Source organism: Oryctolagus cuniculus, chromosome 3 (genome assembly GCF_051225735.1).
Source record: "Oryctolagus cuniculus isolate XC-2025 breed Fujian yellow rabbit chromosome 3, ASM5122573v1, whole genome shotgun sequence".
In the NCBI taxonomy this organism is placed as follows: Eukaryota; Metazoa; Chordata; class Mammalia; order Lagomorpha; family Leporidae; genus Oryctolagus; species Oryctolagus cuniculus.
Genome location: NC_142869.1, coordinates 25,903,235 through 25,929,475, shown reverse-complemented (window position 1 = coordinate 25,929,475; position 26,241 = coordinate 25,903,235). Strand labels below are relative to the sequence as shown.

The 26,241-nt window shown below is 36.5% G+C and overlaps 1 protein-coding gene and 1 pseudogene across 1 annotated transcript in view; one reads left to right on the top strand and one right to left on the bottom strand.

The window, feature by feature from the left end:
- The window catches only part of SPAG16 (sperm associated antigen 16), a 1,165,801-nt gene that overhangs the window by 198,047 nt on the left and 941,513 nt on the right, over positions 1-26,241 (top strand). The gene's annotated exons all lie outside the window — the stretch shown is intronic.
- Positions 24,078-24,999, bottom strand: LOC103348911 (solute carrier family 71 member 1 pseudogene; annotated as a pseudogene).

Sequence of the window (26,241 nt, the reverse complement as noted above, 5' to 3'; positions counted from 1 at the left end):
GCAAGACAAAGGATTAATACACTACAATAGAATGTTTTGAGAGAAACCAAATTCATATAACTCTTAGTATAGTATATAATTCTATTTTATTATTGCTAATTTCCTGTGCCCAATTAAAAATTAAGCTTTGCCATAAACGTGTGTGTGTGTGTGTATAAAATAGAGGCATAGGGTCAACGCCATGGCTCACTTGGTTAATCCTCCGCCTGTGGTGCTGGCATCCCATATGTGGGCCTGGTTTTAGTCCCGGTTGCTCCTCTTCCAGTCCAGATCTCTGCTGTGGCCCGGGAGGGCAGTGGAGGATGTCCCAAGTGCTTGGGCCCCTGCACCCTCATGGGAGACCAGGAAGAAGCACCTGGATCCTGGCTTCGGATAGGCACAGCACCAGCCATGGCAGCCATTTGGGTGGTGAACCAACAGAAGGAAGACCTTTCTCTCTGTCTCTCTCTCTCACTGTCTATAACTCTACCTGTCAAATAAAAAACAAACAAACAACAACAAAACAGAAGCATAAATATTTGTAAGAATTGCCAGCATTTGTAGTTTAAAGATTGACCTAGGGTTTCTTGGATTTATCACCCTTGGATAAGATGGGGCTACGTGACATGATTCCTGGAGCATGGTAAGTACTAAGATAGTCTTATGTTTCTGCCTATTTGGAATAGGCAGTTTTCCTCAACGAGGCTCTTTAGTTTGCCCTTATCCAAGGAGTATACCTTCCAAGAAACCCAATGGATGCGTAAAACCATGGGTGGTGCCAAACATTGTATATTCCATTTTTTTCCTATATGTACATGCTGTGGGTGTGTTAGGCAAAGGAAATGAGTGTGATGGAGTGGGACAGTACCAGATTTTATCACACTACTCAGAAACAGCATGCAATACTTATGAATTATTTATTTCTGGAGTTTTCTACTTAATATTTTCCAGCTGCTATTGACCATGGATAACTGAAAACAGAGAAAGTGAAACTATGGATGAGGTTAGATTCTGTAGTCACCTGAGGTAGACACTTCATTGCCTCTGAATATATTAAGACATTCTTGACCAACTAACCAAGAACATTAAGTTATTACTACACTGTTGACACTCATCTTTGATTTCTGGTGCTCATCGACTGGAGACTTAAGTTAATTTGTGGAGAAGACAGTTTGCTCTCCTCTTTTATTCTCTTTTGCCCTCTCTTTTCCATCGCTTTAGAACTAATCTGTGTGATTCTAGAAGGCAGATCGTTTTCAGCTCTGACCATTTTCCATCCTTATCCTCTAAGTAAACAACTGTGAATCAATAGTGCACTGTAAGACATGGCAATTTTAGACAGAGAAGTAGATAACTCATTTGGCTGGAGCAATATCTTAAAGTAAAATTAATGATTTACACTTTAAGCTTACTAAATGGAAACAGTATACATTACATTGTATGCTATGCTTTGGTAGTTTCAATGATAATATGACTAGTAATTAAAAATCTCACAGCTTTTGAATGACTGACGTTGATGTATTCTATAAATAGACTGAAATAATTTAACACATCATAAATATGTGTCATCAATGTTTCAGAGATTCCCTATGACTTATTAAACCTTGACCTAAAATCTTAGTGCACTCTTGGGAAAATTTATGTCAGAAATAAGGAGATAAATGAGAAGTTTTATGTATGATAGTACTTCAAAAAGTTCGTGGAAAACGGAATTTAAAATGTAATTTTTTTTCGTTACAAAAAGAATTTTGAAGGGCAGCATTTATCTAGCAGGTAAGATGCCAGTGAGGATGCTTATGTACCACATTGGAGTCCCTGGGTTTGATTCCTAGCTCTAGCACCTGATTATGACTTTCTGCTAATGTGAACCGTGGGAGGCAGTGGTAATAACTCAAATAGTTGGGTTCCTACCACTTGTATGGGAGACTGGGGACTGAATCAGTGGATGAGAGCTCTCTTTTCTCTCTGTCTCTTTCACTCTCAAATAAATGCATGGAAACATCTTTTTAAAGATTATTTATTTGAAAGGCAGAATTACAGAGAGGCAGAGGCAGAGGCAGAGAGAGAGAGAGAGAAAGAGAGAGAGAGGTCTTCCATCTGCTGGTTCACTCCCTAAATGGCCACAATAGCTGGAGCTGCGTCAATTCAAAGCCAGGAGCCAGGAAATTCATCTGGTTCTCCCATGTGGGTTTAGGGACCCAAAAACTTGGGCCTTCTTCTACTGCTTTCCCAGGCCATTGCAGAGAGCTGGATTGGAAGTGGAGCAGCTGGGACTCAAACCGGTGCCCATATGGGATGCCAGCACTGCAGGCAGCAGCTCTACCACTAAGCCACAACACTGGACCCTAATGGAAACATTTTAAAAATTTGAAATCCATGCATAGTTTTTAATATATACATTTCCATTAACTTTTTGAAGACTCCACATATGCATGGATTTCAATCGTTTTGCACAAAAAATTATCTTTTCATTCTATATTCTATAAATCTATTTATTTATTTGACAGGTAGAGTTATAGACAGTGAGAGAGAGAGACAGAGAGAAAGGTCTAATGGCTGCCATGGCTGGCACTGCGCCGATCCGAAGCCAGGAGCCAGGTGCTTCCTGCTGGTCTCCTATGCAGGTGCAGGACCCAAGCACTTGGGCCATCCTCCACTGCTCTCCCGGACCACAGCAGAGAGCTGGACTAGAAGAGGAGCAACCGGGACTAGAACCAGGTACCCTTATGGGATGCCGGTGCAACAGGCGGAGGATTAACCAAGTGAGCCATCGCGCTGGCCCCTATTAATCTTTTGAAATGTGCTTGTTTCCTTCCTATGTTCCTTCCTTCAATCCATCTTCCATTTATCCATCTATTTGTAGATTGTAAGGATAGATATCAAAGCATTAACAAGCAAATATTCTTTTGAATATAGAATATATATTTGTAATTTATGTGGCAGTTTAATACCCTGATAGCAATAAATATTAATTTATATTTTTAAAATTTTCTCATACTTTGACTAAAAATCAAATTATGGCAAAAATAACCTTTGAACTGTAAAAAGCAGTATTTTTGTTGACTCAATAAATGATTTTTACTGGTCCCTGAAGAAACTGGATATTCTTTATCTTGTTGTACTTTTAAAAACCTGAAATCCTAATTACATTCACATCACTTCAAACATAACCTGAATATTTTGGTGCATTTAAAATAGCACAAAGTTTCTATTATAGTGTTTAGGTTCTAATGCCAAACCATAGCTAGAGATAACAGAAGTTCGCTTGATTTTCTCAGAAGTGCTTGACTAGATTGAACTGAATTTGGTGAATTTGGTGAGATCCTAGGTACACCCTGTCTTTCAATATTTGACATATTATTTTGTTTTGCTTACAGATGATGGTTACATATGTTACTATAACATGCTGTCATCTCATTGGCAAAGGATGGAGCTTAAATTCAATTTTGGCTTTATGATTCTTGAAAAATATAGATTTATATTAAATTTCAATATGACGTAGAATGTATTTGATTCAGGATGTATAGAACCAAAAACATGGGTGTTTGTTAGGGCTTAGGTCCAGCTATGTGGGTTCTAGAATTCACTTCCTGGACTTTATTCTTGCTTTCTGTGCAATCTTTTTTGTAAAGAGTTAACTTCACACAAGCATGGTCATCTAATTTGACAATGGGACTTGATCCTGGACTACGTACTTTACAGAACTATGATTATATCATGTGGTAAGCTCTTTATAAAAGAGACCTATGTCTATAATTATAATTAGTATATAAAGTTATATGTATTGCTAATAATTGATGTGTCTAATTCCAAGAGCATGTATAGTGCATTTATTGAAATCAAAGTTTAAAATACTTGCTTTTTTCATTTAATAATGTTTTAACTGCCATATATATAATTCTGGCATATATGAATATTTCAGTCATTATTAAAATCATTTTAAATTTCATTTTGCAAATCTTGTAGAAAAAATAATTCTTAATATTAAAATGTATAAAATACTAAATTGTATTTAAGTGTATGAATGTTTAAGTGTAAGGACTAATATGAAGAACAACTCATATTTTTTTAAATAACTTTGCTCTTTCCTACAAAGCTGTCCAGTATTCACACATTGACTCACATTCAGAATGACTGGAAAGAATATTTTCATATATTAGCTTTTTTATTTCAGCTAAATAACAGACAACTCAGGTAGGAAACTGGATTTTTTTTGAGCTGGAATGAATTTTAAAACATCTATTTTTGAAATATCAATGAGTAAACAAATACAATTTGAAGTCTAGTTTGAGAGAAAATATCATTGTTACCAGATTTGGAAAATATGTGCAGTTAAGTAAATCATCCAGTGTCCTCTTGAGCTATAATTCTACATTTTTAGGGCTAGTAGTGTGAAGTAAATTGGGTCTAAAAGCAGAATTTGATTTACGAAAATAAATGTTAGATTGTTCTATTATATAATAATTATTTCTTTCATTTAAATAATTTTATTTAATGCCCAAGAATTGCTTCTATTTAGGCAAGGCTTTTGCACCACGGTGAGTTTTCTCTGCTGCTTCATACGCTTAATACAATACTGTTCAGCATTATTGCTATGGTTTGGATACCATTTGAGTTTGTTCCTTACAGGTTCTTGTGTTACAGGTTTGGTCCCCAGTGTGGCAATGTGAGGGTGTTGGAAACGTTAAGAGATGGTACCTAGTGAGAGGACTCTAGATCACTGGAGATGCTTTCCTTAGAAGGGACTACCGGTCTCTTGGAATGGGCTCTCACTAGATCAAGCTGATACAGAAGCCTGAGCCCACCCCCTGAATCACTTTCTTACTTTCTTCCTCAAGCTGTCCTTTCCTCCACATCTGGTTCCACAGCTGTGACACCATCTGTTACGAGGCCCTCACCACAGGCCAAACCAATAGGGATGATGGACCTTGGACTCTAAGCCACCTGAATTGTGAGCTGAATGTATTTCTTTTCCTTACAAAGTTATCCTGCCTCAGGTTCTTATTTATAACAATAGAAAAATGGACAGTTACACTAAAATTTGTCTGCTAGCAAACCTATATTATTCTAGTGATACTTCTTGCCTTTCAATATTACAATATTGAATTTCCTTTAAGATCTCAAGTTCATTCTATTCTCATCTTTGATAAGAATAAAGTTATATATCAGGTTCATGAAAACAAGGATGCTAATCTGTAAGTAATAAAATGTAAAAGATAATTTCCTCTCAAACTCTTGTATTTTTAAAAGCATTTGTTCACACATTACTTTGATACTAAGTTTTATTTTCATTAAGAATCCCAAACAAATGTGGATGTATAATTTACATACTCCCCTTTGGAGAAAAATGAAATAAAATATTTTACTCCAATTGTAGACTAATGCAGATTATATTTTAATTTAACTATATAAAATAGTTATGGTCATAGTTATCATTATAATATAAATAGACTTATAAAATGTTATTGTTATGTGAAATAAATTTTCTATGACACTGAAAAGTCAATGATAGAAATGCATACAAAACAGAAAGAAGATGAATAACAAATAAACCAGGCTTTTGTGTAAGTTGGTATATACATTTTTTGATTTTACCAAAATATGTATTATGGTAAATAAAATTAAAGAGACAAAAGGAACTTAAAACCATGTAAACATCACTTGTCAAATCATATTGTAAGATGTTCTTATCTGCACCCAAGCTGCAGATCCCTGGAAATATCAGACCCTGAAGGACCTATTTCACACATAATTCCTGAAAAAAGCCCTAAAACCCATAATGAATTGAGAAAGTTTATGAACACCACGTGGAACAAGGTTTGTCTATGCAGGTGGACACTTTAGTCTATAGTACCTCCAATTGTTGTGGAAGGAGACTGAAACTGTCATTGGACCTATGTGCAGGAGGGATGGGACATAGCTGTGTAAGCCAATGGGATTGAGCCTGGGTCTGCATGCCAGGTTGACTCCTTTTTGTCCCTAGCACTTTTATCCAATACTAACAGAATTTTCCAGAATTAAGTATTCCTCATAATTTATCCATCTTCAGAGACTCCAGAGAATTCTTGTGTTTGGTGGGACCTGAAAATTTTTCAATCCCAATTTGCCTTTAAAGGAACTGCCAACACTTAAAACTCACCTTTATGGCTACCTCGGTGCTGCCCTCCGACTTGAAATAACCCCAGTTGCTATTGGTAATCGTCCATATCTCAGCTTTCTGCACTTCTATAAATTAATTTTATCAGCACTTCAAAGTGCTCTGGAAACCTAATGAGATTGATCAATGGAGTCTAATTGCAATATACTCAGCTTTTTCTTTGTAGAGCGGTCTGGTTTAATGCTGTCTATTCTGTGACCCTCATCTCCTGTATGTATGCTTTGGTTTGTCTTTTTTGGTAAGGTATTACCTAATTCCCTGTTTTTCCCCATGACTTGGCAATTTATAAAGAAGCTAACATACACATTCTTTATGCTTCTCTATATATCTGTGAAGACTTATTCCAAAGCCAACCAGCTCGTGCACTGAGGCTGCCTGACTCATTCTTTACTTTCATTGGGAGCACTATGAGGACAAGGACCTAACAACTCCCTAGGAAGTCTCCGTTATCTCTGCTTTCAATTTTTCATTCCCGTATATATCCTTAGGCAATTTGAAGTTTATGGACTTAAATAATGAAAATGTGTTTTTCACTCACACTTGGGCAATGGATGATTTCTTATTTGGATAGCTTTTTACGAACATCTCTTTTCTATGTGGTGACCCAGGAGCTCTCAGGGACATAGGGCTGTTCTGTTTTGGTAACACTGGCATATTCAACACATGGCCTGTAAAGTTCTGAGAAGGGTGGAAAGACAGTGGAATATCTGAGGGCAGGGAACATTGGATGGACAGGTTACTGGTCAGCTCTGGGAGTGTTACACATCCCAAGAACTTAGTCACATGGTACAGAGCGATAGCTGCAAGTCATACCGGGCAGTGTGTGTGACTGTTACTTAGCACATAGCAGAACCTCAGTTGTGTCATCTTTCTGTGTTATACTTAGGCTGTTTTCTTTCATCTTTATGAGATGGCTCCAAGCAGCAAGTTATTTCCAGTAGAAGAGAAGAAGGAAATTTCTCTTGCAATCATAGACAATGAGTCTTTCCTTACAGCTTTATTCACAAAGCAAATTATGTTGTAGAGGAGGACTGGACACTTGGACAAAATTAGAATTCTGCCAAGACGGAAAAAGCAGTGGATGAATGCCAGACAGCTATTCTACTGTGAATGTGACAGAGTCAGAGAAGAATGGCATCACAAAACCCCAGAGAGATGAAGAGCTTAGAAAAGATAAAGTAGCTGATAAGCATCATAAAATGCTGACTTTTAGATGGTTCTTGGTAAACTCAGAAAAAGCCATCATGAGATTATTTCTCACGTTGTGATTTATTGAGGAGTGTATGGCAGTTGAGGAAATGGACCCATAACATGAATGCAGAATGTGTGTTCTGTGCAGTTGACACTATTTCCTAAAGAAATGTTTCATTTCAGTGAAATTTCAAGATAAATACAGTGAGTACCAATCTGTAAAGATAACACTAAAATGTTATCATAATTATACTTTACTTCATTAAAAAGTATAGAACAGTTCATTAAAAATGTTTAGAAATTTAGCATATCAGTATATTATTATGATTTTTCTATTCTCATACATCTAAAATAAAATATAATTTATATCATTGAAATTATTTATGAGAATGAAGCTATATATCTATGCTAATAGATTGAATAACCCAGTTAATTAATTATTATGAATTCCTAAAATGGAATCCCATTAAGCTATTATGGATATAATCACTTTGATAATGTAAATATTCTGCATGTTTTTCTAGATTAATTACAGATACTGTTCTAAAGCTGTTAATGTGATGAATTATAGTAGTTCATGTATCAACATCGAGGATTTATAAATTCTCTTAATAATAATATTTACATTTTATCATTTAGAAATAAATTCATTTTAATTCAAAAAATACATATCATGCGACATGTCAATCATTTAAATATTAAAATTAGTCAATAGTTTCTATTTATAAAAACTCATTCTATTTGAATCAGTATAGAGGTTACTTAAATTAAGCCATTTTGATATCTTTCTTGTACTCCGTAGAATCTACTCATACCTCATACCTAAAATTTATTCCCCAAAGTCACTCAATTCCTCTTTTAAAACATCAAATAAAAACAATAAAATATATGCATTTCAACCTGACATTGACGGCTTCTTGTTACCTAAGTAAGAAAACCAAATTCTCTTACATTTTGGCCTCTTTGTCATGGGCTTTTGTCTTACTACTCTCAATTAGGAATATTTCCCGAGCCATGCTTGTGCAGCTGTTGTGTTCCCTATCTCAAGCATAAGATATATATGCAAAAAGATTTAAAAAAAAAGTTAACTGATTTTTACAACCCTATCACATTTCCTTTTTTTCTATTGCCCTTATCATACGTAAAGCAGTTTGATTCTGTACTTCTACCTAATGAAGTCATAGTATCTTCACTATCATATAACATAAATGTGTAGAAAGCAAAAAAAAAAAAAAAAAAAAAAAAAAAAAAGAGGTTAACTTTCTTATTTGTGTGTTTGAAGTCCTTAAGAATCTTTTAGGAGAACAAAAATGGCTCATGGCCTAACTAACACACATCAGTGCCAACATAAGAGTAAGAGCAGGATCTACTCTTTTCCCTTTATTTCTAGATTATTTTGAGGGATCCAAGAACATTTATTCCCTATTTCATAAGTATAGCCCTCAATATGACAAGACCCCATGAAATGTGTGTATAGGGAGATCATATCACTGAGTTTAAGCCCTCCAGCCTTGAGGAGGAATAGACAAATGATTCCTGTGTTTTCAAAAATAGAACAAACAGAAGCAGCAGAAAGAGAGCTCCTGAACAAAACAGGTTAGAGGGACAAGAATAAGAGGTTTCCACTGAGACTTTTGTGAACTGTTAATGAATTGTTTTAGTGATGCCAAGAAAGCGAAAAACTATTTAGGCTCTGATGATCCTATCCCCAGTGTTAATATAAAGTGGGAAATTCTAAGAAATAATGCTCCAAAGAAAAATCCAGTCAATATATAGAAATATAAAGGAACTCATTTCTTGCACACATGAAATTGTATTCTAAAATGCACATCAACTGTGGAAGTTTATATCAAGTTATTTGTGTATATTTAAGTAATGGTATAATAAAAATATTGACTTTAATAGGATATATTACTAACATTTGATAACGAAATGAAGCCCAATTGTTTTTTGTAAGATTTGATTTTTTTCTTGAAAAATGAACTTACTTTAGAGTTATTATACTTTTAAAGAGAATGGTCTATAGTTATTACTTTTCTTGTGAGGATGTAAGTTTAACTGTTCATTTATAATCTTATTCACAGGCATTCCATCCTGAAATCAATACATTCAATTTTTCATTCATTCAGGAATGTTGATTAGGCTATTAATATGTATCAAACATTACTAGAGTTGGTGAAATTATAGATGTAAAGACAGTTCTCCTCAAAAATACACCTGGATGGCATACTTTTTTTATTTTTTATTTAGTAAATATTAATTTTCAAAGTACAGTTAATGGATTACAATGGCTCCCCCCCCATAATTTCCCTCCCACTCACACCCCTCCCATCTCCTGCTCCCTCTCCCATTCCATTCACATCAAGATTCATTTTCAATTCTCTTTATATACAGAAAATCAATTCAATATATATTAAGTAAAGAATTCATCAGTTTGCACCCACACAGGAACACAAAGTGAAAAAATACTGTTTCAGTACCAGTTATAGCATTACTTCACATTGGACAACACACTAAGGACAGATCCCACATGAGCAGTAAGTACACAGTGACTCCTCTTGTTGACTTAACAATTTGACACTCTTGTTTATGGCGTCAGTAATCACTCGAGGCTCTTGTCATGAGCTGCCAAGGTTATGGAAGCCTCTTGAGTTCGACGACTTCGATCTTATTCCGACAGGGCCATAGTGTGGAAATTCTCTCCTCCCTTCAGAGAAAGGTACCTCCTTCTTTGATGGCCCCGTTCTTTCCACTGGGATCTCACTCACAGAGATCTTCCATTTAGGTCTTCCCCCTTTTTTTCCCCAGGGTGTCTTGGCTTTCCATGCCTAAAATACTCTCATGGGCTCTCAGCCAGATCTGAATGCCTTAAGGGCTGATTCTGAGGCCAGAGTGCTATTTAGGACATCTGCTTTATTTTTGTTGTAGAAGATTGCTTTAGCTATTCGAGGTCTCCTGTGTCTCCATATGAATTTCAGCATTATTTTTTCCAGATCTCAGAAGAAGGTCTTCAGTATCTTGATTGGTATTGCATTAAATCTATAAATTGCTTTTGGGAGAATGGACATTTTGATGATATTGAGTCTTCCAATCTATGAGCATGGAAGATTTTTCCATTTTTTGGTATCCTCTTCTATTTCTTTCTTTAAGGTTTTGTAATTTTCATCGTAGAGATCCTTAACGTCCTTGGTTAAGTTTATTCCAAGGTATTTGATTGTTTTTTTGTAGCTATTGTGAATGGTATTGATCTTAGAAGTTCTTCCTCAGCTGTGGCATTACCTGTGTATACAAAGGCTGTTGATTTTTGTGCATTGATTTTATATCCTGCTACTTTGCCAAACTCTTCTATGAGTTCCAATGGTCTCTTAGTAGAGTCTTTGGATCCCCTAAATAAAGAATCATATCATCTGCAAAGAGGGATAGTTTGAGTTCTTCCTTCCCAATTTGTATCCCTTTAATTTCTTTTTCTTGCTTAATAGCTCTGGCTAGAACTTCCAGAACTATATTGAATAGCAGTGGTGAGAGTGGGCATCCCTGTTCGTACCAGATCACAGTTGAAATGCTTCGAACTTTTCCCCATTCACTAGGATGTTGGTCGTGGGTTTTTCATAAATTGCTTTGATTGTATTGAGGAATGTTCCTTCCATACCCAGTTTGCTTAGAGTTTTCATCATGAAAGGGTGTTGTATTTTATCGAACGCTTTCTCTGCATCTATTGAGATAATCATATGGTTTTTCTTCTGCAGTCTGTTAATGTGGTGTATCACGTTGATTGTTTTGCACACATTGGACCATTCCTGCATGCCAGGGATAAATCCCACTTGTTCTGGGTGGATGATCTTTCTGATGTGTTGTTGCATTCTATTGGCGAGAATTTTATTGAGGATTTTTGTATCTATGTTCATCAGGGATATTGGTCTGTAATTCTCTTTCTATGCTGCATCTTTTTCCGGCTTAGGAATTAAGGTGATGCTGGCTTCATAGAAAGAATTTGGGAGGATTACCTCTTTTTCGATTGTTCTGAATAGTTTGAGAAGAATTGGAGTTAGTTCTTCTTTGAATGTCTGGTAGAATTCAGCAGTGAATCCATCTGGTCCTGGGCTTTTCTTTGTTGGGAGGGCCTTTATTACTGATTCAATTTCTGTCTCAGTCATGGGTCTGTTTAGGTTTTCGATGTCTTCCTGGTTCAATTTAGGTAGGTTGCATGTGTCCAGGAATCTATCCATTTCTTATAGGTTTCCCTGTTTGCTGGTATACAACTCCTTGTAGTAATTTCTGATGATTCTTTTTATTTCTGTGGTGTCTGTTATTACGTTTCCTTTTTCATCTCTGATTTTTTTGATTTGTGTCTTTTCAATCCTTTTTTAGTTAGTTGGGCCAATGGGGTGTCAATTTTGTTTATTTTTTCAAAAACCAGCTCCTCGTTTGGCTGATTTTTTATAATTTTTTTTTTGGATTCAATCTTGTTGATTTCTTCTCTGATTTTAGTTATTTCTCTTCTTCTAGTAGATTTGGGTCTGGTTTGCTGCAGATTTTCTAGATCCTTGAGATAAATTGAAAGCTCATCTATTTGGTGCCTTTCTAATTTCTTGATGTAGGCACCTATTGATATAAACTTTCCTCTTAACACTGCTTTTGCTGTATCCCATAAGTTTTGGTATGTTGTGCTGTTATCCTCATTTACTTCCAGAAAGTTTTTGATTTCTCTTTTGATTTCTTCTATGACCCATTGTTCATTCAGGAGCATGTTGTTCAATCTCCATGCATTTGCATATGCTCTAAGGATTCCTCAGAGTGGGCTCAAATTCTCCTGCGTCTCCTGCTCGGTTGCCAAGGTTACCAAATTGTAGTCTCTGGAGAGTACTCACGTGAATTCCGTGAGTTCTCTCCCCCACCGTCTCTTTTTTCACAGTCTCATTTCAGTAGCATCACACATTCACTAGGTCCTAATCTCCTGTTAATTCACCCCCCTCCACCCCCAGAGTTAGGTTTTTCTGCTAGGCTCAGGGCTGGTGCAGACCTGAGGTCACCCTGCTTATGATGTATGTCCAATATGGCGCCTACTCTTTGTCTTGCTCGCCTATGAGAGGTGAGCGGAGAGAGAGAAACTCATGTCCGTATCGGTCACTTTTTTTTCCTCTCTCTCTCTCTTCTAGTTAGCCTGGTGAACTTTTACCCACGGGGTTGTTCCCTCTAGTCTCCTCTTTCTGCTTGCCTGCCGGTGTCTCGGGCTATTGAGGTTCGGCTCACCTCGCGTTCCAGCGCTGGTGTGTTGAGTCTGCCACTGGTGTCCCAAACTAAGGACTCCCACGCTCTCCACACAGGTCCACCAAAGTCTTAACTCCAGAGATTGATGTTTGCTCAAGTTTTTCTGAGGCAGTTTGAGCTTCTTCAATTTTCCTCCTCCCCTTCCAGCGCAGGCATGCAGACTCTGCGGCTCTGGTGGCTTCGGCGGCTCCCTGGATGACATACTTTTAAAAAAATCTTATAGGGACCACCAAGCAAACTGATAGAATAGAATGTCAAAAAACTCACTATTATAAGTAGCACTTGAGTACACATTGAGAATTGAATATATTAGGTGAGAAGGGATTTTTTTAAGCACTCAATTTGATTGCTTTTTCCTTTAAAATGGAAAACAGTTTCCATGTAATTGATTTTCATATTAATGATTTTAATTAGTATACAATGATTCCCTCTCACCATCACTTCAGCACTAGAAACATTGCTTAAATGTTGAGTCAAAAGCAATTATTTATATTGACATCCTTTACATATTCTTATTAACTTAACATTTTTAATTGGGCCATAACTAAAACTATGCCTAAGAATTTTACCATTTGCTCCTACAACAAACTCTTTCACCAACATGACTCTCTTTAGCAAATTGCAAGAAAATATAATGAAGGCAATACAATTTTTGTTTTGTTTTGAATTGTGCCCCCACCTAAAAAAAACATTGAAGCCTTAACCCTCTATATCAGTGAGTGTCATCATATTTGGAAAGGTAGATGTGCACACACACAGAGAATCTGTCTCTGTCATTCTTTCTGTTTATCTCTCTCTCTCTCTCTCTCTCTCTCACACACACACACACACACACATACACACTTTTGGAGGCAGAGATTCAAGTTGGGCTACTAACGACAAGGCTGTTGGCAACCAACAGAAGTGAGGAGAGTCACAACATCTAGAACAGCTGACCTTGTTCACTCGTGGTTCGCAGACTGTCAGCCTCCAGAATTGTGAGTGATAAATCTCAGACATTATTACACCAGTTTTAGGAAACTAATATCATGCTCAATCTCACTGTTTTGCTTAGACATCCTGGAAATCAAACCTTTCCAAAAACATAGAGCATTCCATAAGTTTCATTTTTATTATTCATTGTAACTATTCTATGTAACTTCCCAAGTGACTTATTGTCACAGTAGGCTTCTCTGGAAGCAGGCACTCAAATGGAGTTTCAGGTGTGTTTACCCAAGATCAGCACCCAGTATTAACCGTAGATTAGATAGATCCTGCTCTTGCTTCACAGGCTTAACATTTTGAACAACTTTTTTGGCATTTTTAAGTTCTCTTTTGGGACCTGGGAATGGCTAGGCTGGCAGTGCCACTGTGAGATCATAAACTTGGCAGGGTGCTCCATCCCTATTTATCCTTTTAGGGGTTATCTTGATTTTCTGCCCTCTGAATGGATTCAACCAAATGCTCTGAGAAGCTCTTGGATTTGTGCTATTGTTGTTGTTATCGTTTATTTCCAGGATTTCAATGTCTGGGTCTTGGTTCCTAGAAAGTATCAAAATGAGTGGACTGCTCGTTATTTACCAGGTGGTGAATTGGGCTCCTAATACACTGATGACAAATTTTGAGGGATTCCTCATTCACATTGGACATAGGATAACTCAGGGATCACGGTGTGGGTTCTGACCCTCTAACTGAAGCTGTCAGCTGTAAAGGTTCAGACTTGCAGTGTTATTGTGGCTTCTAATGGAAGTGGTATGTAGGCCAACGAGGCTATGGTCTAGAAATGCACTGATTCTGGCTTACAAGTTCAATAGTTGTCATGTTTGACAATATGTTGTATTGCATTTACACCACTTTTATGGTATAATGTGTTGTTTACATTTGCAGTTTACCATTCCAAATGATAAAGTTACTATGACCACAAAAATAAATTATTATTCATGCTTTTCTACATGCTCCAAGTAAGAAATGCATTTGTGGTCAGTGTCAGTGAAGCATAGAAATAACTTTGCAAGTGTCATTGAAAGGTAATATTCATGACAGATGACACAGCCACAAGTGCAAAAAAGAATCAGGGAACTGCAGAACCAAGAACATCTATATTGTTCAATCTAAAACGTTATGAAGAGCTATGTATGGAATTGTAAGTAATAATGGTATTGCTACATTTTTTTTCTGTAAGAAAGTAGCCAGGAATGATACATTTGAGAAAGAAGATAAAAAGATGGTTCTATGACCTGATGGAAGAGATGGAACCTGGATTTTAAGCTTGCTTATTTGATGAAAAAGTACATAAATCTTCTCTATCAGTTATTCAAAAGTTTTGTTGATAAACTACTATACCTCATATGAAATAATGTATTCTAAATAAAACTGTTCACATAAATAGGAATGTAATAAGACAGTATTTGCCCTGGAAACTCAGAGGCACAGTCCAATAAATACTTTGGAAAAACTGTAAGCAGTGAGAATAGTTGACAAAGACTCATACAACACATCACTGTCATGCCTCTCACTGGACTGAAGCTCCTTTAAATTCTTGCCTCTGTCTGAGCCCCGCTGGGATATGGCCTTGGACAGAGCAGTCCTTTGTGGCTAAGGTAGGCCCTCATGACGCTGCTCTCAGGAGAAGTCTGCTGTTTGCACTTCCCGATGCTGGGCAGCAGATCCTTCCTCAATATGTGGGTTGAGGTGGCTCATCTTTGCATCTACCACAATTAAAGTTCCAAGTCTAAATTTGAGAAATATTTGAAAATATAATTTGAATATCTTCTAAAATGCCTACAGCAGTCAGCCCAAAATATATAATTTGTATACTTTCAAAATGATTCAGGGGAAAAGTCTGATAACTATCATTAATTTAGTGACTATTAATAGGTCATCTTACTAAATTAAAAAAAGTCCAAAATAAATTGATGTCCAAATTACCAGTGAACTTGATAGTGTTTTGATTTTCAAGTGTCTAAATTTTCTTTACATCACTTTTTCTTCATGCCTGGGCTTTAAAGTATTTTCCTACGTATATTCTAACTACCTATATTTACATAGGCATTTTATATCAATAGATATAGATATACTCACATGAATGTTCTTCAGAAAGTTCTCGGACTTTTGTGTATTATGAAAAAAATTATAAATGGCTTTCAAAAAGTTTTTTAAAGATTTATTTATTTATTTGAAAGGCAGAATTACAGAGAGGCAGAGGCAGAGAGAGAGAGAGAAAGTCTTCCATCCACTGGTTCTCTCCTCAAATGGCCATAACGAACGGAGTTGGTGTCCCACATGGTGCAGGGGACCAAGGACTTGGGCCATCTTCAACTGCTTTCCCAGGCCATAGCAGAGGGCTGTATTGGAAATGGAGCAGCTTGGACTTGAACTAGCGCCCGAGGGTGGCTTTACCTGCTACAACACAGTGCCAGCCCTTCAAAAATGTATTATACTAAAATAAATTTCCTTATCTTAAAAATTTTTATTTATTTATGTATTTTAACATTATTTGAAAGAAAGACAAAGAGAGATTGTCTACTAGTTTATTTCCCAAATGTTTACAATAGCTGTGACTGCACTAGGCCAAAGCCAGTAGCTGGAAATTGATCAGGATCTCCTATGAGGGTGGCAAGGACCAAAGTAGTTAGGTTGGCACCTGCTGCGTCCCAGGGTGCTTATTAGTTGGAAGCTGGACTTGGGAGCTGGAGCCCAGTCTCAAATCCAGGCAATCCAAAAGGAGATGTGGGAATCTTTTTTTTTTTTCATTTGTTTATAATTTATTTATTTGAAAGTCAGAGTTACACAGAGAGAGGAGAGAGGAGAGAGGAGAGAGGAGAGAGGAGAGAGAGAGAGAGAGAGAGAGAGAGAGAGGTCTTCCATCCGATGGTTCACTTCCCAATTGGCTGCAATGGCTGGAGCTGCGCCAATCCGAAGCCAGGAGCCAGCAGCTGCTTCTGGGTCTCCCACACGGGTCCAGGGGTAAAGGACTTGGGCCATATTCTACTGCTTTCCCAGGCCATAGCAGAGAGCTGGATTGGAAGTGGACAGCCGGGTCTCAAACCAGCGCCTGTATGGGATGCCGGCGCTTCAGGCCAGGGCGTTAACCCACTGCGCCACAGCACCAGCCCCGATGTGGGCATCTTAACTGGCATCCTAACTACCAGGAAAACTGCCCACCCCCATGAACTTATCTTTTAATCTTGCTTTCCTGAAATTTATGAGGTACTTTTTACATATTTTAAGATTTTTAGTTGCTGAATGTTTTAACTAGGCAAGTCATGCGTGTGTAAATTTTAACGAAATTCTACAGTTAGAAAATTTAAAAATAATGTTCTTATGTTCTTATCATCCCCATTTTGATTGTGTGAGATTAAGAACATTTACCTGTTTACCTGTTTTTTCTCCACATTTCTAAATATCCTCCTTTAAACTTTGATTTTTCTAGTTTAAACTATGTAATTGAATTTTTAAATACAGATTTACATGGAAAATCTATTTTACTTAAATCATCACACTTATTTTCCCTCTATTCTCATCCCTATAGATGTAATTTGTCTCCAGTCTCTCAATTTATAACTATATCATAATTTATTACTAATTCAATAAACAGTATTTATATAATATTTCTATGGAAGTTCTGAAGTTTATCACAACTGAGTCACTTTAGATAATATTTCCTTTTTTGCACAAAATTTTCTTTCAAATCAATCGCTGTCATTCCTTGTTCAATTCCATGTACCTGTTACAAATTCATCCACAAACACTTTGGTAGATGTATAACCTTTTGATCAACTGGTCTGCCTTTTCTTTCCTTTTGGAGATGGACATCTCTCCTGGCACCTTTGTCCTCCTGCTCTCATCTGGACTCCCAGGCTCTCTGGATCTGCTACACAGCTGTCCTCTCAGAGCCTCCTAAAAACTTCCTGGGCCTCTCACTGTTCAGTCTCTTTCTGGACACTGTATTTTGTTCTCTCTTAACTTATCCCCTCATTTTGGTAGAGTGCATTCTTCATTGGCTTTCTAAGAAGAGGTGGCAAAGCAAAAGATTTCCAGAACCTGATTTTCTATAAATGTCTTTCATTCTTCATACTTTTGTCAATTTCTAGGTCAAAAATAATTTTTCTTTGGGTTATGGAAATATTGTTACATGTCTTCTGACTTTAAGATCTTATGGGACTTCTCAAGACCCCGTGTTAAGGATGGGGAACAATAAATGTTCCTGTATCTGCAGATGTTTTCTTCAGATTGGTTTATGTTCTCCAGAGAAGCTGCATTCAGAGTCATGATTTTACTGAAGGAGTAGAGATGGCTGCTGAATTTCTTTATTCAGAATTTAATTGCATTAATCCCTCTGTTGTCAGTGTAAGTTGTCACCTTTCCCTCAGCTATGCTGGGTATCTAACCACTGATGATGTCAAGTTTCAGCTGCTCTGCCTATTTTCATTTTTCCTCATGCCTTCATAAACCCCATGTGAGTATTTTCCAGGTTTCTGAGGAAAAGCACTTGTTTGCCTCTTGTGCGTGTTTTGCTCTGGCCTTCTCAGAGCCACGGAATCAGTTAACATTCATGTGCTTTGGATTTTCCTGAAATTAGCTGTCCTCTCTCTACTACTGTTGCTCTTTTGGATGTTTTTGATCTTGTGGGATTTTGCTTTATCCTTATTATGATTTTGCTTGAGATTTGAGGACGGGAGTTAAGCATATGCATTCAATGTGCTATTTAAATTCAACTTTGGATATATAACTTCAGAACTTCAGAAATTACAACTTTTGGTGAATAATAATTTATTTTCTCTCTGATAAAATATTTCTCTTCCTAAACCTGTGAATACCAATAAAAGTACAGAGATTATGATAAAATATGTTAAAGTGAAGATTTTCACTGCATTTTCCATTCTAAAAAGTCATAAAACCAAAATGTAATCATACACCAGCACACAACCAAACACACAGAAAATGTGACAACAATTTTAATGAGATTAGAAATCAGCCACAACTCTCAAAAGAATGCCTTAAAAATATCTATGACAATTTAGGAAAAAGTATATGAAAATTCATCAAATTGTAGAATAAAGGGTGTTAAGAGCATATACATCCATGTGCGTTTCTTGCAACATGTGCATTTTTTTAAAAAAAAAGTACTCACTATAGAAATGAGGGTCAAGCTAATAGCAGTAACTGTTAGTAGAGTGACGCTGTCTTATCTATGGTTCCATCTAAGCCTCAGATGCTATCTTAGGCTCTGGCCCCGGTGCCATCTTGCACAATGAGCTGCAATCCTAAGCCCAGCCGGGTTTACTAGAAGTCAGGTGACCAAATGGCCACAAGCATCAGCTCCACTCCCCACCCTAATGGGATACCTTGCTCCCACTTTCTTACCTCTGCAAAGCTGTATACGACCTATTCTCCCAGTACAGGCTGCTGTTTCTCTTGTGCATGGAGAGGCAGCCTGTGGGGTTTCTCAAATCTGACCATAAATCTTTCTCTTACTCCAGTGTTTGGTGTGTTTTGTGGTTTCATTTCAGTCATATGGAAAGTAAGTGCTGAAATGCATCTTGGGTTCTGCATGAGAAACTAGGAGAAAAACAATGCAAATGTAAAAAGAAATGAAACAAGTGAAAACAGTCATGAGATAAATCTTGAGTAAGGTAGATGTTGGTAGACTATATACTTGGAAAGATACCAGAAGGTAAAGCAGCCAGTGTGGAATTCCATTTCTTAACAAGCCCGTCTTCAATGAGCTGACCAACATAATTCTGTCCAAGACCAAGTAGTGCTCAACATCATCTGTGAGTGAACTGCACTGCGAGTGAAATGCCAATATTATATTGACAAATTTATAGAAAAGTGCTTTGTTTTCTAAGATTTTAGGCATTGAAGAAATGAGTCTTTTGAGAGTGATAATAATTGAGTCATATTTGATGTTTTGAATGAAGCTATAACGTACTTTTTAAAAAAAAATTTTATTTAGTAAATATAAATTTTCAAAGTACAGTTAATGGATTACAATGGCTTCCCCCCCCCATAATTTCCCTCCCACTCACACCCCTCCCATCTCCTGCAAGTCTAGTGTCTGTGAATATTAGCTGATAGAATCAAAAAGGGAGAGAACAATCCATCATGGGAAGCGGGGTACATAGTAAACTCATATAATGTACTTTTATGTATCATTTAATTTGTAGAATGGAAAATTTGATTTTGCAAAAGTATCAAGCACCAACTTTTAAATTAATATATAATTTATAGATAAATGTTTATATATGTTAAGTCTTGCATACAATCCAGCATATTTTATGCATCTAATTGCTTTCCCAATACAGAGGAATTTTCCTGCAATACATATCTATAAAACCAGAAGTCACTTGTGACATCCCTGATGAAAACTCTTTAACTAAACTTTGTCACCTTTCCTGTTCATTTCATAGCCCAGGAAAGCTCAGCACATTTCCTATAGTCTTTTCTTGCATCTAAATGAAAGATATATTATAATTACTATCTTGAAATTATAGAAACTTGCAAATTTTTTTTTTAGTAGACAAGAACCTTATGTAACATGTTACTTCATATGATATTTTGTAATGAGGATGTGTTATGGGAGTAGAGTTAAATTGAAATTTAGATATTCAGACTGATAATATCACTGAGCAGGATTTCATTGTTATTGACACATTAATAAAAACTATTCCTTACTTGAGAGAAATAGGAATTAAATAAATATATTATTATAAACTTAGGATGCTTAAAATGTTTAAACATGATAAATATGGTTACCATGGAGATTTTTCTTCATTTTAAAACCACTTCAGAATAGGGTTCTGCTAGTAACTCAGCGCTCTTTCCTCCTTCACTCCACCATCCCCTAAAAATCAGCATCTCACTAGATTAATACATATTTTTGAACTTTAGTTTTTTCTTGATATCAATACACTTCTTTAGAAAATCAAGTTGAACAAGAAGGTTTATAATGAAAATGACTGAAGCCATGTTCTATCAGTGTGCTTCCCAGAAGTTTTCATGCCTTTGAACTTTTTGCTTTTAGTTATGATGATGATTATTTTTCCCAAAATCAAAATGCTGCAATTTGCCGAAGGAGCTATTTTTTGATTTGACAGGAAGAACACAAGCCTTTTAATTGGGATTATTTTCTTGCTTTTTAATAACTTTCTCACCTCCGTTTTCTTTGTTCTTTATAATATCAGTTGGCTATAGAGTACTGTTCAATGATACTCTGTCTTTTCCTTAATTTGTTTTGTTTATCTTATCCACAGTTTCAAACTCCTTTTGAATTTTTTAGCTGTCATATAATTATATACTTGTGCTTTTTTCTCATATTTTTCTTAGAATTATCTTCTTGTTTAATGGATGAAGTATGAATTGAATCTCCTGATTCTAATTAAAGTTATTTATAGTCTTTCTTCCTAGATTATCATTATTTCTTTTAGTATTTTTTCTTGAGCTTTATCTTTTGTAGTGATGATTTTTTAAACAAGATTTATGTTATTTATTTATTTGAAAGGTAAAGTCCTAGAGAGAAAGGATGGGAGAGTGGAGGTAGGGAAGTGGAAGAGACACAGAGAGCAAGAGAGAGAGAGAGAGAGAGCGATTGAAACTCTTTGTTCACTGGTTCACACTGCAAATAGTCCAGATAAGCCATATCAGGGCCAGGCTGAATCCAGAACCTGTGAATTCAATCCTGTTCTCTCACATGAGTGCCGGAGACCGAAGGATTTGGACCACCTTCTGTTGCCTTTTCAGGCACATTAGCAGAAAGGTATATCAGAAGCAGCAAAGCAGGCCCCTAGAGTCATAGCTGTTGACCTTTGATTACCTGTTCATATTCAAATAGTGCAAGGCTGCTTTGTCTACTGGAAGACCTGAGTGTTCAGCTGAGCTTGAAATTTTCACACTAGGACTTTGAACAGGTCTTTCATCTCTTCATCGTTGGACCAGAGTGCTCAGGATTGACTTTGTCATCATCTTGGGGAAATTCTCAAATGTCAGATGGAGAAACTTTTAAACTTAGCATATAATCAGCCAGTCCTAATTCTGCTCAGGTAATTTTCTCTATTTAGAGAAAAAGACAGAGGTACATGGATGTGTATGTGCTTGTGTGTGAGTGTGGTACAGGTTTTTGGCAGAATGTGCCAGGTTGTCTGCACTCTGCATGATAGGAAGGGAGGACAGAGAAAAATGAACGGGGGGGGGGGGGGTAGGGGTGTGAGGTAGAGCCTGTTGTTGCAATTGCTTACTGCACAGAAACCAAACCACTGCTCTTTTTCCTGCTGCTCCCTCAGCCTTACAGGTTTTTGGGTGGTATTTGTAGATTCCAAGCTAAGAGGAGTTTTTCAGAGACACATCTATCTTTCTCTGCTGCAGACAATGTTCATGCTTTCTTCTTCGTCTTTTTTTTTTTTTTTTGTCTTTTCTATCATCAAGACTTTTTCTACCTAAATTTCCCCAGAAATTTTTGAAAATCTGTCATTTATCAAGGGACATTCTATTATCCTCATTTTTTCTGTGGTGTTAATGCACTTCCCCTGCAAATAATATGAATAATATTGGAATTGGTAATGGGATCTTCATTATCATTGGATCTATTGCTCAGTGAATAACTTTGGCATCTCTGAAACATCCCAATAGCCTCCTTGGTGACTATAAATGTTTTGTGTGGTATCTGAATAAAGTTAAGGTCTTTTTTAAATTTCAATATTAGCAATATAGCTAAATATTGAGTTTGGAGACTCAAGAAATTGACTTTATAAAGAGAAATTCGATTTATAAACAACTTCCTGTTACAGTGGCTCAGATTTTTACAGAGAGAGAGGGAGAATCCACACACCTATACACACATAAAAAGAGAAAGAAAGAGAGAGAGAGATTCTTCCATCCAGTGGTTCACTTCCCAAATGGATGCAATGGCCATGAATGGGCCAGGCCAAATCCACAAGCCAGAAGTTCCTTCTGGGTCCTCGTGTGGGTGGCAGGGGCCCAGATCATTGAGCTCTCTTCTGCTGCTTCCCAGGCACACTAGCAGGGAGCTGAACAGGAAGTGGAGTGGTCAGGACTTGAACTGGTGCTCATATGACATGGTGGCATCTCGGGCTGAGGCATTACCCATTGTGCCACAATGCCAGCACCTGTTGGTTCAGTTTAGTTTCCAAAACTTGAATATTACTTTATGAAATAAGCTATAATTTAAATTTCTAAGTTTTTCAAACCATATGGTATAACTATTACTCTATCTTTTAACCACTTGTTGTTATCTAATTAGTTATTTAAAGGTTGTATGTATTTTAACAATATTAAATAATATATACAATAATATATATTCATATTTTCTAGTAAATTACAGAACTAATTCAACCATACAAAAACCTGAATATTATTTGCTTCATTCATTTCTGTGTGCACAGCTATAAATGCAACAATTTGTCCTTAGAACTTAGTTTTGACCTTACTAAACATACAAAAACATAAATTTTATTCAACCATACAAAAATATGAACATTATTTGCCTCATTAATTTATATGCATATTGCTATGAATGCAACTAATTATTCTTAGAAATTTGTTTCTTTGTGGTACAAAATATGTAATTGTGGAAATAGCATTTATGTATATATGCAATATTATAATTGAAAATTAATATTTAAACATATGTCCTAGTCAAATGTTATTATTACATTTCAAATGTATAGGAAACATGGTTCATACATGGGTGTACATAATATATGCATACTATCTCTTTTTGAGTATGTGTTTTCTAAACTAGATTAAATAGAATGCTTAATGCCCTCCTCCATCCTTGCAAGCCTTAACATTCTGTACCACACACTCACTTTTATTGAGTGGTTAGGGTTAGGCTGACACTTTTCAAGCTGAAAGGCAGAAACATTTATCTTCACTGACAAATGATTTGTGTGTACTTTCTTTGTAGTTTGCACCATTTGCTCCAGCACAATTTGCATTCTGGTCTATTATGAAGCCTCTGCAAAATTTGCCATTATTTTATGGAACCTGGGTATAATGAACCAAATTCCACCAGAGGTTGATTGTAATATATTTTTAAAATTAATGTAAAATATTATGTCTTTGAGATTTAAAGATTTAATGTGGATAGATTTTGCATATTTTTTAGGAAAGAACCTTGTTATATTTCCTGTGACTACAAATGCAATCTGTGTTTCTGTCAGAAAATTTTGAAAATATAAAAGGAATAGATAATATCTATAAATGGACTAACGAAATATAACTGCTATTGATATTTATATATATTTTAAACATTTAGGCATAAGCATGCATTTTTATCATTAAATATTTATTTTTATTAACAGTATTTACATTCTTTTAAGACCTCATTTAACCATAGTGAATGTTCCAAGTTTAAAAAGCATTAAGCAATAACCACACACGATGAAAACAATGTAAACTATACAATACTTTATGTACAATGTTTACAAAGTAACACCTTTTTAAATAATATAACTGGACACAAAAACATACACTTTGGAGAAATTCACATCAGTAATTGTATAAAGCTCTCTAGGGTTTGTGCAATAATGGAAAGAATGCCAAGGACTGCTATAAATGCTGCAGTGCTTTTTGGTGAAAATTTCATTATCTGTCTGAGGTATAACAAAAAGCTGGAATATTGGCCTGCCTCTGGTAGGTAGGAGAGAAACCTGGTAATGCAGATTAGCAGCACTATGGAATCCTGGCCCACTTTTTTTAAGGATGCAAAGGGATCAGCCTGCTCCCAGGTAATGGTCGCACCCCACAATGCTGGCCACATCTTCTCAGACAATGACTCTGGATACAGCAACAAGGATGAAACAGATAACCTAACAGAGCTACTGTTGTAGCTAACGCCACCACTAAACTGTCCCCATATAGTCGTCTAAGGTGAGCTCCAATTGCAGGGTTGGTGACTAAACTTGCAGCAAATGTTGCTGAAACCATCCATAAGCCATACTTCTTTCATGCTCTTGGGTTATATCCGCTACATAAGCAAATACCACGGAGAAAGTCACTGCAGGCACCCCAGAAACAGAGATAAAGCAAAGCACCACCATGGGCTGATCTTCATTAGGGAACTGGGACACATGTGAGAAATACTGTTAGCAGCAGGAACGATTTTGGGCCCCAAACATCAGAAAGAGCGCCAATAAGTGGGGCACTGAGGAATGACAACAAACCTTTTACTCCTTGAATTGGGCCATTCATCAGGAATGTATGTTTAGGGAAAGTTTCATGTAATACCACCAAGGTGGGTGCTGTCAGCAGTCCCAAAGCAAAAAACTCCGAAAAGATCACAATAACTGCATATAAACACCAGGAGAACCTATCCCTGGAGGCGTGCCTCCGTCCCTGATGATGATCTTCTTGGCCAGCATGATCCTGCGGCTCCCGGCCCATTTCTTCTTCTTCCCCTGGGGCATTTTACCATCTTGGTGCTGCTGCAGCCACTCCCGGGGTGGCTTGCCCCAGGGTCCAGTGCTGTCCTGCCACTACTGCGGGGCCTAGCCCTTGGGGCGCCTGCTGCCATCTCGAAGGCCATAAGCATGCATTATTCAGTATTGGGTCACGAAGTTTATATTTCCAGGCTTAATTTAGAATGTCTATTTTTGTACAATTTTGGGGGTTAACTAATTGATAATTTCTCATAAAGTTAAACACATATCCATGTTATTATCCAGCAAATTTACCCCTAATAATTGAAAGCATATGCCTACAAAAGACTTATACATATAAGTTAGCTACGGCACTCTTCATTTTAACAAACTGCTACAAGTAACTTACATTTACATGGAAAAAATGGATAAAAATATGTGGCATACTCTTATAATGAATTAATACTGAGCATTAAAAGGAATAAACTATGGATTTGAGAAAAACATAACTGAATATAAAAAGTGTTTTCATTGAAAGAAGCAAGACCCCAAATAATACATACTGATACTGTGTTATTCTATTTCTCTAAAGTTCAACAACAGGTATAAATAATCTTCAGAGTTAAAAATATGGAGAATGACAGCCTCTTGAAGCGATAAGGGGAAAGATTGCAAAGGGACACAGTGACACTTTCAAAGGTTTTGGTAATGTCTATCATTTGAGGCATCAGTTGCATTTAGACTGTACTGTTAGACTGTACTGTTTTGGATGAATTGTGCTTCTCCAAAATTTGTACAGTGAGGTCCTATCCCTCAGTGTCATAGCGTGTGACTGTATTTGGTTATAAGGCTTCCAACATGTGAGTAAGTTAAAAGTAGCTCATTAAAATGTCCCTAACCCTGTATAAATGGTGTTCTTAAAGTAATAGATGATAGGAATATACAGACAGGGGAGAACCATGTGAAGTCACAGGAGGACAACTCTCTACAAGCTGCAGTAGGAGACCTCAGGAGAAACCTACTCTGATAACACCTGACCTTGGAATTCTGTCATTCAGAAATGAGAGAAACAGGATTTCTGATCATTTAACTTTCCCAGTTTGTGCATTTATTACAAGAAAAATCAACAATATTTATAAAAATGTGTAAATACCCAGAACCCAGCAAGGTAAAATCACAATGTTCAGCATCCAAACAAAAATTATCAGATATGCCAGAAAGCAGGAGAGCCATGACCAGAAATGAATGTAAAAACATGAATTAGTAGGCAGTAATCTTGGAATGATGATA